Consider the following 13,368-nt stretch of genomic DNA (forward strand, 5'->3'; position numbering starts at 1 on the left):
TTTTCTTTTAACTTAGTCTTAATTTCTAAAATAATTTTTCTTTATATTTAATTATTTCTTGAACGTTATTATATCAATTCTGAGCTATTCTAAATATGATTTATGTTTCATATTGCATGATTTTCTTGGGGCCTTTAGCATATTTAGAAATATTTTATTTCAGTTTTATTCTGTTTTTGAGTGAGTCTTTTGGCAGACTTTTATTGTCTATAGCTGTGCTGTACCAAATAGTACCTACTAGCCTCATGCAGCTATTTAAAGTTAAATTAATTAAAATGTAGTAAAATTAAGCATTTGTTTCCTGGAGCTCACTAGTCAATAACCACATGTGTTTAATAGTTACTGTACTGGACAACACAGATATAGAACAATTTTATCATTGGAGAAAGTTTTATTGGACAGCCCTGGACTATACAGATGTTATTCTGCTCATTATTTTTTTTCTTTTATAGTAACTCTCTAAGATGTAGACATCAAAACTTTTCTGCTATTTATTTTGGTATGAATTTAATTTTTCAGAAATATTAGGAGATTTGGTTCAGACAGCTTTCCTAAATTCACAGAACTCCCTCTTCTCTTTCTTTAATATTTGCTTATTTTCGTGTAGTGCTAAAAAGCATAGTTTCAAAAGTATTCCTAGCTTGATTTCTAAGATTACTTGACAATTTTCCCTGGGTCCACTTTCATCTGGACCATTTCCTTTCTTTGCTTGCTATCTTCCTCATCCTTCTTTATTTTGATTCCACTCTCAGCAGTTTCTCATTATGAGACCCTATTCTAGAAGGGATCCCTGGCTGGCCAGTTTTATGTGTGTACAGTGGCTGAACTGCTCCAGTCCTTTTGAGTTGTCCCTTAAGCTGCTTTTACAGATGCACTATTAGATTGAGCAAAATCATCTTGGTATCAGTCACTACTGTCAAGTTAGCCTTCCATGATTTCCAAGAATACCTGCTGGCTATTGTGAGGTTCTCCTGTTCTCAGTCCACAGACCTCTGTCATTTTGTCCTACTTCTTGCCATAATGATAGCATGCAGATTTTGTGGCTGTTGGTGGTTTGTCCCCATTTGTATTTTGGATTCATATCACCTCATTTTGTTGTAAATGTAGTCCCTAAGCTTTTAAATTGGCTCTCCAGTAGTTCTATTTTAATGGGAGAATTGAGCATATTCTAAGCCTCTGTTACTATTGCCATTGCCACCTCTGCTGATACAGTCTCTATCAATTTCTTTGAAGAATAAATTATTTGAAAATCCTACAAACTAGAAGGGAGAGAACTGTCTCTTCACAACTGTTTTCACAACTCTCTTGCTTTAGTTTGAGCCAAGTACCTGGGCTTTGATCAGGATTTGGCTTCAAGTAAGAAGTTGTTATTAGACCATGCAGGTCATCCAGGAGTATTCTAGCCAGTTCATTCTGGCTAGAATACCTAATGGTTGACTTTTTCACTTGGAAATACATATTAAAACCTTTTCCAGCCCAGGTGCTTCAAGTCTACTGTGGACATGTAATACATGTTGCTTAATTAGCTAGCTGCTGATAATCCTGTCTCATATAATATATGTATTAACTTTGTAAAATTCAAAGTTGAAAGCATCTTCACAGATCCTCTAACATAGAGTTTCTCACTAGGCACTAGTGACATTTTGTGCTAGATAATCCATTGTTGTGGGAGCTGTCCTGTGCACTGTGTTTAGTAGCATCCCTGGCCTCTACCCACTAGATGTCAGTAGCACCCCCAGTTGTTAAACCAAAAATATCTCCAGAGATTGGGAGGATAGGGGTGGAGTAAGAGTGAGGATTGCCTCCTGTTGAGAACCATTGGTGTAAAAGTTCTCACTTTTCAGTTGAAGAACAGGCAGAGACAGGAGCAGTCATTTATATAAAGTCACATGGCTATGGCAAAATTATTTTCTAGACTTTCCTGGAGGACATCATTACAAAACATAATTCTGCCTAATTATGCTTCAGCTTTGAAACTATTTAAAAGATTTTGAAAAAAAATAAAAAAATAAAACGGGATTTCGGAAATTAGGGTAAAGACTTTCTTTTTGGACCAAAATATTTTTTAGACCATCTCCATTGTGGATATTTATCCTAAGAAGAAAAAGTGTTTAGTGTTGGCTCTTGAGATGAAGACTAAAACATTCAAGGCATGTCTTTGGACTTTGGGGAAATTTTGAAAATAGTTGTTTGGATAATCGGATCTTTTGGGTTCGCTTACTTCTAGTAAGAGGATTATTTTGAGACTGCCTTCTTTTCTTGGAATTTTCTTTGAGATTTTCAGGAAGAAGAAAAAATTGTGCTACCAACATCCTTTTAACTGGTGGGGAGGATCCTAAATCCAATCTGGTAATGCCTTTATCACCATCTGCTGGAGACTTTTGACAATATATTGTTCCAAATTTTGTATTTGGGAAATTCTATAGAAATGGGAAATGAGAAAGAGAGAGAATGAGGAAGGGAAATGAAAACACAATGCATATTATTAAGTTTAGCATAGGTTTATCATTAAATATTTCTTCAGGGCAGCATCAATGACTCTTCTTTGATGTTTTATGAAATATTGCTGTTTTCCTTCTCATCTCTTTCTCAAAACTATAAGCTTTAGATATGCTAGAAGAAGAACGTGGAGAAGACTTCCGTAAAAGCTTGCTGCAATTAAGCTGGACTGTAAATATATATATTTTTTAAAATTATTTTTTATTATATTATATTATTATATTATATTATATTTTATTTATTTATTAATTATTTTTTGAATGTTATATCAATTCTGAATTGTTCTAAATATGATTTATGTGTATATGTAAATAAACATTTATACATATAAAAATGATTTATGGTCTATGTGTTTATTACACGTTAAAGAACGGTATATAGATGCACAAAAATATGGGGGTTTGTGTTTCTGTTTCATTTCTGTTTCTGTCTCTCTCTCTTTTTTAGATTCAACAAAACTCTAATGCCATCCATAGATGTCAGGCAGTGGGATTGTCTCATAGGTAAGTTCCATTTAAAAGACACCTTTTCTGATCATGAAATGGGCAAAAGACATGAACAGAAATCTCACAGAGGAAGACATAGACATGGCCAACATGCATATGAGAAAATGTTCTGCATCACTTGCCATCAGGGAAATACAAATCAAAACTACAATGAGATACCACCTCACACCAGTGAGAATGGGGAAAATTAACAAGGCAGGAAACAACAAATGTTGGAGAGGATGCGGAGAAAAGGGAACCCTCTTACACTGTTGGTGGGAATGTGAACTGGTGCAGCCACTCTGGAAAACTGTATGGAGGTTCCTCAAACAGTTAAAAATATACCTGCCCTACGACCCAGCAATTGCACTGCTGGGGATTTACCCCAAAGATACAAATGCAATGAAACGCCGGGACACCTGCACCCTGATGTTTCTAGCAGCAATGGCCACGATAGCCAAACTGTGGAAGGAGCCTCGGTGTCCAACGAAAGATGAATGGATAAAGAAGATGTGGTTTATGTATACAATGGAATATTACTCAGCTATTAGAAATGACAAATACCCACCATTTGCTTCAACGTGGATAGAACTGGAGGGTATTATGCTGAGTGAAGTAAGTCAGTCGGAGAAGGACAAACATTATATGTTCTCATTCATTTGGGGAATATAAATAATAGTGAAAGGGAATATAAGGGAAGGGAGAAGAAATGTGTGGGAAATATCAGAAAGGGAGACAGAACGTAAAGACTGCTAACTCTGGGAAACGAACTAGGGGTGGTAGAAGGGGAGGAGGGCGGGGGGTGGGAGTGAATGGGTGACGGGCACTGGGTGTTATTCTGTATGTTAGTAAATTGAACACCAATAAAAAATAAATTAAAACAAAATAAAAATAAAAGACACCTTTTCATTACTTTAGAAATTAATCACTCTCCCCATTTCCAAATCCAATATAAGTCTTCCTTAAATTGCATTTCAATTAGTGGTAAGTTGTGTTTGAATAAGTTGGAGGAAAAGGAAGTGAAATATAGGGGCAAATAACATTTGTTGAGCCCATAAGTGTATATATATGCTCTCTCCTACCATCCTTAAAGCAACTCTAGGAGTAGGTATTCTTATCCCTATTTGTCAGATCAGGAATATTCTAATACACACATATACACATGCATATATAATATCCTATAGGTGAAGCTCTTATATCTGCTTTACAGTTGACAAAGCACTTCAAAGATATTGAACATATATCAGGGATATCTAATAACTGATTTGGTAGCCTTTTATTAATACTAATGCATAAATGCTCTATGGACTTAAAGCTCTTTAAATTTATACCATCCAATGAAGTTCCATAAGAGAAAGGACCTTATAGTCTAATTCACTTGTAAACATTCCATGGTATGTAATAGATGCTTGAAACATATTTGTTGAATGAATTAGCATATAAAGAGGAGTATAATAATGTTCACCTCAAAGAACTGTAAAAACTGAATGAGATAATGCAGCAAAGAGCCAGACCCAGTGTGGACATTCCATGAGTGTTCATTCCCTTCTCTTTCCTGAACAAGCTCCTGCTGTTCCCGTACCTATCCTTGATGCCCACTTGTGGCTGACATTTACTTTGCGATGAAATCTTCACCATCTATGCTGCTAGGCCTGGATCAAATCACTCCAGCCTGGGAATAGAAGTATCCATTGAAAAATTAGTGGCTTCCAAAAAAATAAAAATAAAAATAAAAATAAAAATAAATTAGTGGCTTCTGAGGCAACTTCAATTCTAAAACCTTCTGTATGAAATTAGGCTAACAAGTATGATTTCAACTGTAGGGCACAAAGCATGAGACACTCACTTGAATTGTTCAGGAAACATTGAAAGGAACATTTTGGGGGGAAAAAGGAGAAGGAGAGAATGAACATTAAAGAACCATTTGCCTGTTGGTGTGGTTACTTTTCATTAATATTCATAAAACCTGCATCAGTGCTTTGGGGCTGAGACACTGTCTTTCCAAATGTTCAATGCAAATACTGTGTTCAGGTGCTCTTCTAGAACTCCCATTGAGTTATAAAAACTAATTTTATTTCATTGAATTTGTCGTGCAGCTCTATCCTGATGAATATACGACAGAGAGAGAAACAGAACAATTTTCTGCACTTTCTTTTTTTATCTTTAATTTCAAACTTAGTTCCCCTATGCATTTGGGAGATAGAAGAAGCTTAGATTTTTAATATGTACAGTTATGTGCATTTTAACAAACTTTAAACTTCAGAGACTAACTATGCCTTCCTGCTCTGCAGTGTGCCCACTGCTGCATGCATAATAATGAAGATTGAGAACAGGGGAGAAAGAAATGCTCCTGTATGGCAATTATGTCTGGGAAAGAGAATTTAGCTTTCATCAAGTTTACTGATAATCCTGAATCTTCATATGGAAATGTAACTCATTTTTCTGAGGTGCCTGCTATATACATTTCAAATATTAAAAAAAAAGAGGGCATATATTTTTCCCTGGCACCCCCCACTTGCAATGGAAACTAGTTTAACATAAAACTCATAATGCTGATGAACTTGAGGGGATGGATTAATAACGGCTAATTTTGTATGGAGAAGAAAAGTGAAGATCTGCATCTTCATTTCCTGAAAGGGAAGCAATCAAGGCTTTTTGGTAAATCATGTTTTCACTTGGGAGGGATAATCTTTTTGAGGAAATGTTTTGGGAATCATCAAGTGCCAATCAAACATTAGTATCCACAGCCAAAGATTGATTATTTTTAATAAAACTTGAGTTTCCCCCAGGCCTCACATAACATCCCTATGGGGTACATAACATTTACCTGCTTCAGCTCCCTAAAACTTCAGTGTCTTCCCATCCTCCACACACAAATGAAAAATAACAATGAAACTATATGGAGTGCTAAACCCAGGGGCTGTCTGTTGTCCTCAGAAATAAGTTTGTCAAGCTGGATCTCCAAGCTGTCCTTCAGTGCCTTTGTTCTCTCCCGTGACTGCTTCCCCTACTAGCTTTTGAGCTTCTTTAGGAAAGGAACATACTTATTCATGTTTGTGTCTCTAGAACCACCTGACATACTACCTTACTCATCCTTGGTGACCAGTAAATAGTTGTTAAACTGAATTACTGGATTCTGCTTCATCATCTAGTGTGTCGGTGATGTCATCTGGGAATACTATCAGCAGCCTGTCAATGTTCTCATCTTAGTTACTGATGATGCAAAGATTCTTCCATGGAATTTAATCCTTCATGGAGTAGAGGGTTGAGAATGAATGAGTTCTAGCATTTTTTATAGCTTTTAGAGACTTCATATTCTTGTTAAAGTGGGTTTTAAACTCAGACAGACCAGGGTATGAATCCTGACTTTGCTGCCTGGTTGTAGTGTTGCCTTGGGAGAGTAACTTTCAGTGCCTAAATTGGAGGTGCTCAATAAATGTATGTTGGATGAGTTAATGATCTCTAGACTTCATTTTTATTATCCCTAAAATGGGAAAATAATATGTATCTAGCAGTGCTGTTAAATACGTTACCTACTCAGAAAGTAGAAAATTATATTGATGTCTTACAAACATACTTTTGGATTTTTAATTGCTCTTTCTACATACTTGTCATTTTTTAAAATTATCTATCTATCTATATTTATCTATTATCTATCTATCTATCATCTATCTATCTATCTATCTATCTATCTATCTATCTATCTATCATCTATCTATCTATCTCCCTATTTCAGAGGAGGATAACACTGATTTATTTTATATTAATATATTCCCCGTTTCTACAACACACTGTTTAATTTTGCTTCATAGCAACCATCTGAGGTTATAAAGGTTATCATCCATATTTTGCAGACCAGAAACATGAGTCCCAGATGAAAATTTGATTTATCAGAGTTATAGCAGTAACCAAAATATGACTAGAACTTAGATCTCCTGATTTAAAATTTGATGGGCTTTGACCTCTGTTCTATTGCCATCTCAATGATCAGGATTTCTAAAACGAAGCAAAACATTTACTTATATCTGCATATTAGTTTCTTTTTGATGAAACACAAAAGTAAGGAGCCTGGAATCCTAGCTTATTGAGTGCTTTTATGCTGGTACACTTAAGTTATTTTTTTGATCTCTGCAGTTTGTGGGTGGAATGAAGAGGAATGGAGAAAGAGGCCATTAAGCATGACAGCTGTGTTTGTATTTGTAGCTGTTGATATGCAGACAGGGCTTCAGGGAGACCCAGTTCACTGGGTAAGAGCTGGTCTCATGGTCACTAAGTACATTAGGTCCTAAGAACACCACAGCTTCCCCTGTGAGTGTTTAAGGATTTGCTGGAGTTTAGAAGATATGTGGAAGTCCTACTTAATTTAAAAGTCTTAAATATAAAGCATATCTCCCACCCCCCTTTCTAATACTAGACAGAAGTTCATGCCTGACAGACTCAAGCAAGCAGGTTTGCTATGGTGGGGCTGGGGAAACTATTGATTGTTTCAAGAAGTAGAATAGAATACTGGTCAAGTGTGGTTTCTGGAGCTAATTGAGTACCTACTATATGCAGAGTACCGGGGATACAGTGGTGGGAAAAATTCCCCACTTTCATGGAATTTACATTTTAGGGAGAAGAGGCAAATAAAAAGTAAAATAAATAAGTAAATGATATAGTATATTAGAAAGCTATTTGTATTGTGGACAAAAATCAATCAGAGAAATGGGCAGGGATGCTATTAATCCCTCATCGTTGGCCCACAGTCAGTTTTCAATGTTCAACTTTCCAATGTGTCAACTTCTAATTCTTAGGCTATCTTGATTCTCCTTTTCTAATGATTTCCTCCTTTTTCCCAGGCAAGAATAGGTTTTTCAGTTTGCATCTGGTATGGACAGAGTAAGTAGTCATCAACATGGCATGGATTCGAGAGTGAATAAAGAAAATAAATGAAAAGAGAAGAGAAGAATTACTTAGAGATAAGTAGACATTTAAAGTCTATATTAAAATTAAGCTTTCTTTTTTGGCTTGCTTTTTCCTGCATTTTGTGTCTGTAATATGGAATTGAATTGTGACTTATTCACCAAACTTGATGAGGCAGGAACTAGGGGGTATATGGAGAAAAGACCCACTCCCAGCCATAGAAAACCTCTCTACCCAATGGCGTGACATTTATATTTTCCACATACATTCTTTCTCTTTTCAAAAGAGATTTGGACATCTGTCATTAGAATGGAGTAAACACAATGCAAACACGTGAAAGAAAGCCAGGACTAAGGAACAGTGTAGCCCGAACCACATCACAGTGACAAGAGTCAAACACTCCAGAAGCCTTGGAGCCTTCCAGCACTCAGGGTCAAAGAGGGGACACCTACCAGTTTGTAGAGAAGAGGGTTTTCTTTCATCTAAGTTTTTAAAGAAATTCTTCATGTTGGACAGTCAATAAGGGAACAGGAAATAGTATAATGGACAATTCTTCACCAATATCTTTAGTACAAATGCAGAATTTTGTCAGTGTTAGGTGTGACCAGGAATATTCCTCCATCAGTCTCCTTCAATGCGTCTAAGTTTCCGAGAGGTCAAAGGACAGGGTCTTGGAAAATTAGTTGGAACCATGGGGAGCTAGCTACAAGGTTTCCTTTGCAAAGGCAGATAAAAGCCTGGGACCCTCAAAGAGCAGGAGAGAGATTTTCTCAGACATTCCCTGAGCCTACTCTCTAGTGTTGACCCTCCACATCAATGATTTGCAAACATTTTTGACGTTTCCAAGTTAGAAATATATGTGATAGTGCCATCCAACACATAAATACACACACACACACACACACACACACACACTCTGAAGCAGAAATTTCCCCATATTTCAAAAATATTTCTTATATGATGAATGAGGCCTTCTGATGTTTAAAAAGTCTATCCATTTCTATTGTTTGTCTCTTATACCAACTCAAAAAAATTAATTTCATGCCCCACTAATTGATCACAACCTGTACTTTAAAAACTAACACTTTAAATCCATTGTTTTCAAGCAAGGCAACTTGTCAAACTTCACATGCATGCCTATCTGTAGATGATCTGATGTGTATAAGGGACATAATCTCCTTAAATGATTCTAATATGTCCCCTCACCATCCTCTAGCCAATCCAAAGTGACAGGTGCCAGAAAAAAAGAAACAAAGATAGAGAAAGGGTAAGATTTTTTCTGACGGCTTAGAGCTGAGTTGGTCTCCTCTGTCCCAGGGGGTACCCTCGAACTGAAGGAACTTTTGGCTTCCAATTAAGACATGACCTATTATATGGTCTCATTCATTTGGGGAATATAAATAATAGTGAAAGGGAATAGAAGGGAAGGGAGAAGAAATGGGTAGGAAATATCAGAAAGGGAGACAGAACATGAAGACTCCTAACTCTGGGAAACGAACTAGGGGTGGTGGAAGGGGAGGAGGGCGGGGGGTGGGGGTGAATGGGTGACGGGCACTGAGGGGGGCACTTGACGGGATGAGCACTGGGTGTTATTCTGTATGTTGGCAAATTGAACACCAATAAAAAATAAATTTATATTAAAAAAAAAAGACATGACCTATTGGACTACCACAGCTTCCAGGAGACAAGCCAAATACATTCATGTACTGAAGAGAGTGAATCTGAGGATACCAAACCCTCACCGAAGCCAGGGCTTTTAATCCTGACATTTGTAACAGAAGGGCTTTTGGGGCACCAGGGCCAAAGATCCAGATGCAATCACATATATGTGTTCTTCAGTGCAGGTAATAGGATCAATCAAAATGTAACCCTGACCTTCATTAAATGTCTGGTGAACCATTAAGCTCCAAGTGTTCTTGGGTGTAAACATCCCAGGGTTTTTGTTTCAGGGTGAACAGAAATTTTGCATGTAGAATCTTGGGAGTACAGGAATACATAAGCTCCAACTCTGCAGTGGCTGGCTGTCTGGGTGTGCGCCTTCATTCCCACATCATCAGATAAGTGGGATATCATATCTGATACCCAGAGACGGTCATTTTTTAATAATCTTCCTCTATATGACAGAACTATTTTTTAGTAATTATGAAATGAAACAAAAAACAATAATAGCCAGAAAAGCAATGTGGATGTTGACATTTTAAAAATTGAAGTTGGCATAAATAATCATGCCAATTAAAAACATTAAAAATTTAAGGAATGAAATAAATATTATAGTACAAAATGAGAAAAAAAACTATGGATTGATAGTGTTAATATGTTTTTTTTGAAAAAAGAATAACATCTTTGTTATAGCAACAAGTAATAGTATTCCAGTTTTTGTGTATTTTCAAGCCTGCAAGTTTGTCAATGACATTGTTAAATAGATCTCTGCATATTTATGTTCAGTAAAGTCATATACGTTAAATCATCTTTGATCATAGTTTAATGAAGAACATTTTTTTTTCCTTTGAAGTTTGAAACATTTTTTGCATGTGAAGTAATGAATATTTAAAATAGGAAAAGGTGGGGAAGCCTGGGTGGCTCAGCAGTTGAGCATCTGCCTTCAGCTGGATTCATGATACCATGGTCCCAGGATCGAATCCCACATCAGGCTCCCTGCACAGAGCCTGCTTCTCCCTCTGCCTCTGTCTCTGCCTCTCTCTCTTGGTGTCTGTCATGAATAAATAAATAAAATCTTTAAAAAAATAGGAAAAAGTGTAATAATAAGTATACATTTATCAGAAATTCCTAAATAATCCCATTTTGCAAAAAAGTTTCAGAAATTCCTAAATAATCCCATTTTATAAAAAAGTTTCAAGAATTTCAAGTCCACTTTGTTACTCCTTTAGAAGCTTGCAAATGTCTCTGCAGTCAAAAAATTTCTGCTAAAATATCTTCAGCAAGAAGTTTATCATACATTTCTGTTAGATATACTGTAAAAACTTGAGGCTTTTCATCTTCTGCAAAAGTCAGAAATTGGCTGAGTGATACAGAACATTGGCAAGAGTTAATCCACTGCTTTAGGATGAACTACATAATTGAACTAACCTCAGTTCTATTCCTTCATTTTACAACCACTATTGTTTATTTAGAATCTACTGTTTAAAGACAGCCACATGTAATACCACAGGAGTAGAGACATGAATTACTGTATCATCGGAGTTCTCTGAATTAACTTCCATGAGGGATTTAAAATATCTTGTCAAGGAATAAGAAGTCCACATGTAATGATTTGAAGTTAATATGTATTATTAAAACTCAACCCTCTCTGCAGCAAATATTTTAAATTCAGCGCAACAGAACAATTTCCCGAGAAGAGCATTTGTTGTTCACTAAGGTGACCCCCTGGCATCATCCCATCCCTGACATGCCACTGGGAATGGGTTTTTAGTTGAAACAGACTTATCTGAGCTGTGGTACAGCAAGTTCCATCTCCCAAGGGCATTCTGTTATAGGGGGTAACAAAAATTTCTACCTCTGTCCTCTATGTTCTTGGTCTTGAAGCAAAGTGACCCATCTTTAGCACTTTTGTTTGAGGTGGGATCGGTCTGGAGGGAAAGCTTGTGCCACCCCTACAGGCCAATCCTTTCAGACCAGAGGCAGTGTGTTTACAAGTGAGAAGTACAGACTCTATTCGATCCCAGCATCAGATTCCCAGGTCTGTCACTGATGTATCATACGAATGTGGGCAAGTTACTGACTCTCTCTGTCCAGTGTTTTCTTGTCTGTAAAGCAGGAGTAATAATAGTAACTGCCTCAGAGATTTTGTGATGATTAAATAAGATGGTGTATGTAAAGTGTCTAAAACAATGCCTGGTACAAGGAACACACTCTTTTGTATAATGGTCATTAAGGGCAGGATAGAAATGTGCAAATTAACAGAGACAATTCTTTCAGGAGTTTAAGCAAATGTCATAAAAACATATTTCTTAGACTGATCTAATTCTAGTTTAAGTGAAAGATGGATTTATCCTATTTGTGGTATTTTTAAAAAATGCTACCCATTCTAAATCTTGAAACTCAGGAGACTAGATTGGGTCTGAGTTCATGTGATAGGTACCTTTAGTTGCACAGGAACTCAAAGTCCCATGGAAGCCACCCAATTATAAGGGATGACTTGAGTTTGAAGAAAGCTGGTCCTCTTTAAGGGCTTGAATTATTCTTTGCCACCATGCAAGTGGAGGCCCTTAGCAGATTTGCATTATGGAAAAATATTTGATTTCCCTGATGTTACTGCATAGCAATTCATCCTGACAACCAGTATTCCAATTATTTCCATCTTTTTCTACTTCTGTTCAAGAACCTCACATAATACAGTTAACCAGCAGGGTTAACAGATTGAAACTTTGTTTCAGAGGAGTTTGCTTTAGCTTCTTAATTCTAATTCAGCTTTTAACAGCTTCCAGAACCTAGCATCACTGCCACTCTACCGTATTTCCCTTTATTTACCCATTAAGGTAGTAACCTTCTTATATCTGCTCAGTCTTTCTCCAGAGCCTTTCTTTCTTTTTACCTCTAATGCCTTTTCTTCTTAGTGCGGGGGAATATTTGTCTAACTATCCCAGCATAAGATGAAGAAACTGAGGCTCAGAAAGTGGGATGACTTGTCTACATTGACAAGTTTAGCTTGCTTCATGGCAGAACCAATCCTAGAATTCTGATTTCTAGTCTAGGGATTTTATCCTGAGGAACTGTTGCAATCAAGTTTCAGAATGCAGATGTATCTCATTTCCTTTCCTTCACTTGTTTTTCTATACCTGGGACCTGCTTCTTACTTACCTCCTGATAGACGAAAGACCTTAAAAACTCTTGGAAATGGGTCACCTGGGTGATTCAATCAGACTGACTCTTGGTTTTGGCTCAGGTCATGACCTCACGGTGGTGAGATTGGAGCCCTGCATCTGGCTCCGTGCTCAGCACAGAGTCTGTTTGGGATTCTCTCCCTCCCTCCTGCTCATGCTCTCTCTCTCTCTCTTTCAAATAAATAAATAAATCTTTAAACAAAAACTCTTGGAAATAAGTTTCAATGCAAGTCACATTGTGTGTGTGCATGCATTCAGGCATCCACTGTTGGGGGGTGGTCAGGGTGGAGAATAAAGCTACGGGTAGTATTTAATTGACAGAGGTAATTTTTTAAAACTAAATATTTAAAGATAAAGCATTTCAGTAAGTATTTACCTTTTAACTGGTTTCTTCTGTCCACAGATTTGCACACCACATCAGTATCTCTTTTGTCACTTTTGGCCAGTGGCCCCATGGTTTGGAATGGTGATTTTATCACTTCTGACTAACATTTTGAAGGAAAAGTTTCTGTCTTCTTTCTTACCTGTTTTCATTGAACAGAGGCAAAAATTGGAAGCTAATGTGTTCTCACTTCCATTTTAAGTTTAAAATTAAAAGTGTGCCTTCCAGATTTCACAGTAATGGGCAAGAATGTAAATAA

General features: G+C 36.8%; 1 long non-coding RNA gene across 2 annotated transcripts; it reads right to left on the reverse strand.

The window, feature by feature from the left end:
- Positions 1–2,494: 2,494 nt before the first annotated feature.
- Positions 2,495–6,161, reverse strand: LOC144304047 (uncharacterized). 2 transcript variants are annotated; one of them, XR_013371035.1, is made up of 3 exons: positions 5,812–6,161; positions 4,450–4,656; positions 2,495–2,613 (listed from the first exon to the last, which is right to left on the reverse strand). It is a non-coding gene; the product is annotated as an uncharacterized LOC144304047 (long non-coding RNA). The 2 variants fall into 2 exon arrangements; XR_013371034.1 differs by having other exon boundaries at positions 2,501–2,668.
- Between the last annotated feature and the right edge of the window lie 7,207 nt (positions 6,162–13,368).

The sequence above is a fragment of the Canis aureus genome, chromosome 33, assembly GCF_053574225.1.
Source record: "Canis aureus isolate CA01 chromosome 33, VMU_Caureus_v.1.0, whole genome shotgun sequence".
Classification (NCBI taxonomy): Eukaryota; Metazoa; Chordata; class Mammalia; order Carnivora; family Canidae; genus Canis; species Canis aureus.